The sequence below is a fragment of the Musca autumnalis genome, unplaced genomic scaffold, assembly GCF_047663935.1.
Source record: "Musca autumnalis isolate F117 unplaced genomic scaffold, ASM4766393v1 scaffold_2, whole genome shotgun sequence".
Taxonomy (NCBI): Eukaryota; Metazoa; Arthropoda; class Insecta; order Diptera; family Muscidae; genus Musca; species Musca autumnalis.
Window position 1 is genome coordinate 251,815,043 of NW_027411755.1, and position 6,620 is coordinate 251,821,662.

A 6,620-nucleotide genomic window follows, 5' to 3' on the forward strand; every position below is an offset into this window, starting at 1 on the left:
TGGGAAAATGTTGTTATATTTTTTCTCAGGGTGCTCTTTTTTTGTTTTCTTTCTTGGACAACTTACAGGAGTGTATGCCAGTTGTAAATGTGGTGTGAGGGCGGTGGAATAATTGGAGAAGTGAATCAAATTTATTGCCTAAAGTCGGATTTCAATGGTTGAGGGAATAGTACTCTAATTAAAATAATCAGTAGGTTTTGCCGAGAAATAAATTCGCTAAGCCTGCATCACTCTATAACAAATAATAACAGGCCGCCAATTTTCGCTGGTGATAAAAAGTTTCCAGCGTAAATGGTTATGTGTTTCTGATATTGGTTACATAAACAGTTGACTTCTTTGTTCCACTGACATATACAATCAACACAGTTATATGCCTTAAATAATCCTCCACGTTTATTACAAGAACACTGCTTGGGAGGGCCTTTTGGAACTTTCGGTTCATTATCGAATTAAGTATGAAGAATAAAATCAGATCGTTGTACTAGAGATCACAAATACTACATGCAGTAAAACGTGGACTTTGCTACACTCTTGTGCGGAAGGCGTAGAAAGGAGTTTCCCTAAATATTTTGAGGGGCCCATATTTCGGAAGATATTGAAAAATATATAAAAAATTGTAGTCATGATCAGAAGAACTATTAAAATTTCAAACGTATATCACATATTGTCTACTGTTCATATTCCAATACAACTCTAGAAGTTATCTTAAAATGAATTGTAACGCAACCGTGTTTAAGGAATCTACAGTGAAGGAATCTATGGTGGAATTTGGAACCACTTCTTTCGCTAGTTATAGTGTCTATCAACTACGTTTGCTAAACATTTCACAAGGATCCTCGAACAGCTCTTAAACTACAATTAAGTGAAAATATTGAAGTTCTGTGTGGCAGAAATTGCAATGAGTTGTCTAACAGAGCCCATAATTATACCCTATACCACAATGTGGAAAAGGGTATTATAAGTTTGTTTTGGTAAAAATTCATGTAACACCGCGAAATATTCGTCGGAGACCCCCAATGTGGTATACCAATCTTCATATCTCGACGAGATAAAGCGATTTTGAGATGTGTGTCCGTCCGTCAGTCCGTCCGTCTGTCCATTATAAATTGTAAACACGCTCCAGGCCGCAATTATGGACCCATCGTCACGAAATTTTGTATGGAGGTCGGGTTCAGATCAGAATAGATCCCTATTCTTATTGGTGATGATCGCGAAATATTTAGCGGGTGAAATGGACCAAAAACATAATATTTATTCAATTTTCTAGCGGCTCTGTAGGTCTCAATAATAGTCCGATCAACGCGTAATTTTAAATAAGGTAAGAGTATATCACAAAGGAGAAGCTTGCAATTTGAGATGGGGATCGGATAATATTTTGAGGGTTAAATGGACCAAAACTTTTGTGTGAAAATTTTTAATATACAGCTTATATCTTAATTCCTGGAAGTGACATTCCGGACAAGTGAGATATACTTGGAAGTGGAACGCTTGACCTTTCAATTGATGCCAATTATGTTGGTGTGCATGATCAGATAACAGAGTTACAGCCTAATATATTCCCTTATTTGTTTGTAGTGTAATAATAAACTCGCTAGAAGTCGCAATTATACATCAATAGTCACGAAATTTTGAACCGGGTAAGAGTATAGGTCGAAAAAGATGCCTACAATTTTGAATGATGATCTGATATTCTTTAGCGGGTGAAATGGACCATTACTTTTGTATGAAAAATATAAAATTTTATTTATGATAATTCCTTGAGGACATATATATTTTGCAAAGTAGCCTACATATGGGAAAAAACTACGTACCTTTCCTCTAATGTAAATTGCAATAAAGTGTTTGCTAGATAACGGGCCTACTGCCTAATATATAATGGGTTCCGCATTTTTATCCCATGCTACATATTGTCTCTCCAAAAGTTTGTGTAACACCACGAAATATTTGTCCTAGACCTCTTATTTGGTATGCCAAAATTGATATCTCGACGAGATAAAGCGATTTAGCGATGTGTGTCCGTCCATTAAAAATTGTAAACAAGCTTAAGGCCGCAATTATGGACCGATTGTAACGATTTTTTTAAGGAGGTTGGGTTCGGGCCAGAATATAAATGATTAGTTTTGCTGAAGATCGTGAAATGTTCAGGGAATGAATTGGACCAAAAACAAAATTTTAACCAATTTTGTAGCGGTTCTGTAGGTCAAAATAATAACCCGCAAAATTTTAAACAAAGTTTGAGTTTATGATGCAGAAGAAGCGTACAAACCAACGTGAAGATCAGATAATACTTAGCGGGTTAAATGGACTGAAGCTTTTGTGTGAAATTGGTAAAAATTTCAATAACGTAGCGGTTAAACAACGGAAGTAGTAGTACTACATAAGTGGGTTTCATTACATTTTAGTTTGTGTGAACTAAATTTTCTTTTCCTGCTACAAAAATGTCTTTGTCATGCTAGATAACTTTTTGGTTTTGGTCATAAGTATTATACAATTCATCTCTGATATAATATATAATTGTTCCACAAACATCCCAGATGGGACAAGGGAGACTTCTCTCATATCAATGAGTGCACGCCGATTCATATTGGCTCAATGATATGGGACCTACTTTTTATTACCGAGTCCGAACGGCGTGTCTTACGACACCACTTGTAGAGAAGTTTTTCATGGCTTAAATACTCAGGAAATTTCGCCAACATTACTGAGGGGGAATTTTGCCACCGTTGAAAATTTGATGTTGCTTGGCCTGGGATTCGAACCGCAGACCTTCTGAGTGCAAGGCGGACGTGCTAACCATTGCACCACGGTGACCCATCTCTGATATTTGATAATTAAATTTTCACAATCATTGAAAAGAAGTTCCGTGGAGAGCGATTGTCCAGGGATAGTGGTATAGGGTATCCCATGGTCGGCTCCGTCCGACTATAGACTTTTCTTACTTGTTTATTATACCCTCAGCCTTTAGACAAACGAAGGAATATACACAATAAATCTCGAACGGATAAACCGATTTGGTCCAACATTTTATTCTCGTAAAAATTAGTACAAACATAGATTATGTTCGACCATGGACCATATCGGCCTATTCCTTCAGGTACCTCCCACACAAAATTTCAAAAATTTGTGGCAAAAGTGCAGTTTTGAGGACATTTCTCAGATCGTCATGATTTTTTTTTTTTTTTTGCATCAAGTTTAGCTTGCAGCCCTATTGGCGATGGTAACAGTTTCATTCAGGGGCAAGTCTATACTCCCCAGATAATTGGCCAAAAGCTGCCGGCACCGCCTAGAATAACTGCGAAACAAGATTACTAACGCATTGAGTGTACAATTTGACGAAATTTTGCAGAGCGTGAAATTCCTTCCACATATACATACATCCAAGAAGAGTTCCAAGGGGGAATGGAATTAGATATTCTAAATGTTCAACTTTTTTGTTTAAGTGCAGTTTAAGGGCTGTTTGAGGATAGAAATTTGTACCGAATGTGCTCCTTCTGGTGTTGTTTACAGCGATGTTATGTGTTTCGGTGATAATTCCATACTCTCTGACATAATAGTCCCAAAACGTTAAATCTAGTGTGACCAACCACAAATAAGATCCGTTTAGAAAAAGGGCTTTTCATTTGATACATACTCTGCTAAAGCTCATCACATTTGCGCTTTAATCCATATCAAGTTTATTTGCAAATCGTTAGCATTCATCCGTCATAATTCATAATTTTCGCGAAAACATATTTCGGTTGTGTAACCGTTTTAGAGCAATGATCTGCGAATCTGCACCTTTACGTCCTACCAACAACACCTGAAAGACATTCATCGAGCGAACTGCAACAAAGATGCTACTTACCTGATTAAATTTTGCAAATATTTAACAATCAAACACAACACAGAAGTTGGACATCAGAAAACCACAATCGCAGCAGATAACCATAGCATGTTCCACTCAACTTACCCAGTTCCTTAATGAGAGCGCTTCCCATTCCAAAAACACACAAACTCCACACGCTATATCCATACCACGATACCAGAGGCATTCACCAAAGAGGCCATGGTATGAGCTGTAGTGTTGAACTGCTGTCAAAGAGAAGAATGAGACATATAAGGTTCTTTGGCAATTAATACCAAAGCGTAGTGCTCGAGAGCGGAATTTGAAGAAAAGGAAAGAGGAGCAATAAAAAAACTGGAGGCATCATCTGGCAGTTGACGGTATAGTCGTGCCAAATGAACTATATGGAACTATCTTGTTTACTACGCAGTTCCAATGGCCCAATGCCCACTACCGAGCAACAATTTTTCTCTTTTCTAAATTTTAGTATGACCCTCGTTTCATAGTTAAGGTTATGATTATCAGTGGACATTTTATAATTCAAGATTTTTCCTCAAACTCCAAGAAACTTAAAACAATACTAAACAATCATTGAGTGTCTGTTAGGGATGACGTTCCCGAAATATTTTACCGTGTCTGGATTTGATATCCTTAGGTCGAATATCTCAATTAATTTAATTATTAAAAAAACGCACAAATAATGACGTTCGCACCAATAAAGCAAAAATTAAAAGTTAAATTTTGATACCTAACGAAACTTCATTGTTTCTATTTAATATATCACGATCGAAATTCCTAATGCCAATATAGTTCAGCAAATGGCCAATATATGTGAAATAAATTAAGAGCTACATTTTCTTTACTTTGAAAAAAGTTTTTGTAACATATTTTTGCAGTCACGAACAACCCACAATCGACAAAAGCTTCTCTACTCACAAGGCTAAAAATAGCAAAGTTGTTTGTTTCTTCCTTTTCAGTTTGGTTGTTTGCTGTTCATATTAAATGAGCTTGTATAGGTCAGAATTTAAGTGGTTTCATTTTCAAGAACCAACAACAAAGAATGAATACCAAATTTCCTTCCAGGAATCTAGGCATAATATCCACGAGACTGGCTGGCAAAAACTCATATTACGTCTAATACGCTTATTAGATATTATGCTGGGTGTTAGACCTGCAGAGGTCACCAAGCAACGAATATTTGTTTTGTTGAGGTTGTTGCTGTTGTTTTCACTTATTCATGGTCTTAATTTGGACGAGGGAATAATTACAGAACATCAGGTAGTTTCCATTTCATGAAAATTTTAATGATTTTCTCGATTTTTTCTTGTTTCTTTAACATTTCTAGTCTGTTTTTTTTTTGCGTTTTATAGCCTTGAGCAAATATAAAAAAGAAAACTGTTACTTTTTTTTATAAAGCTGTGGGGAGTTTATAAATTGGGTTTATTTCTGTGTTTTTTTTTTTTTTCTTTTTTCTAAATAAAATTAAAATGTTGTAGCCAGTAGTTTTTCTTTATTAGTTGAGGTTTTTTTCAGAGAAATTAAATTATTTTTATTAATAAGTTCATTATTAACATTAAAGTTAAGTGATAAGGAGATGACTGCTGTACTCGTATTAAGGACTTCGTACGAAAATACAAGAGAGATGGACATGAATGGTAGTTTTTGAAAATTACTTATTTCAGAACTCTTTTAATTTTTAGTGTAGGGGTTGGTAAACAAATTGTTGAGTCCTTTTATTTTGTTTTTCGTTATCATCCAAAACCTCTTTAATTAAATATTCCCATGTTTTTTTGAGACATAAACGGAAAAATTCAATTTGTAGCAGGTTTTTGGTGAGATTATTTAAAATAGATCCTAACTTCCAGTTTCAAATAAAACACCAAAGTTTTCTACATAAACGTTATAAAAGTTATTTATTGATAAAACATCTTACATGTATGACAATTAATTCCATAGGCCTCAAACATGAATACAAGTGACTGCTATCGCTTTCGCCAAGTATTCTATGTTATTAGCTTTGGAAGAAAAAGTCAACCGGCCACACTATCATGTTTCCAAGAAGACTTAGTTCTTACCGTATGGATTGTCTATAAGAGAATCAAGGTTCTTCGTATGAACGCATCGTCCTTTTATAGCGATCCAAACAAAGCTTTAAACTAATAATCTCTCAATACATTACATCAATACTCAATATTGTAATAATCAAAACGAAAGCTCTTTACGTTAACACACAAAGGATAAAAGAGACAACAAACAAAAGCTCAAGCATAACACTCAATCAGTGATCGAACAAAACTCAATAACTGTTACATTGTAACTCTTCGTTTGGTTAACCACTCAATGTGTTTCGAACTTACTTTACAAGCATTAGAAAAATCGTTGATGCAGGTGTTCATGAAACTAAACAAAACAATGCACAGTGAATCAAAACGTTGTAGCAAGTATTAACGATAGTTTAACAATGAAACAATAATGATCATAATTGAGCTTATGATAATTAACGAAATGACAGTTAAGAAATAATGATAATTTTGAATAAAATAATATAACGTCTTGCTACAATCTCCCCCTTTGGAGTGCGGCTTCGGCCCGAAAGCACGACAACATGTTTAGGACTTCCTTGGTCTTCCTCTCTTACGGATTGGATGCACAGGTTTTGGAATAATGTTGCTGTTGTCATCAGTGTAAAGCGTTAAAGCGGACGCATGGTATGTTCCCAGTGGAGTATTGATATTTTCAGGAGAAGCTACTTCATACGACGTCGAACCAATCTTCTTCGTTATAATATAGGGACCAT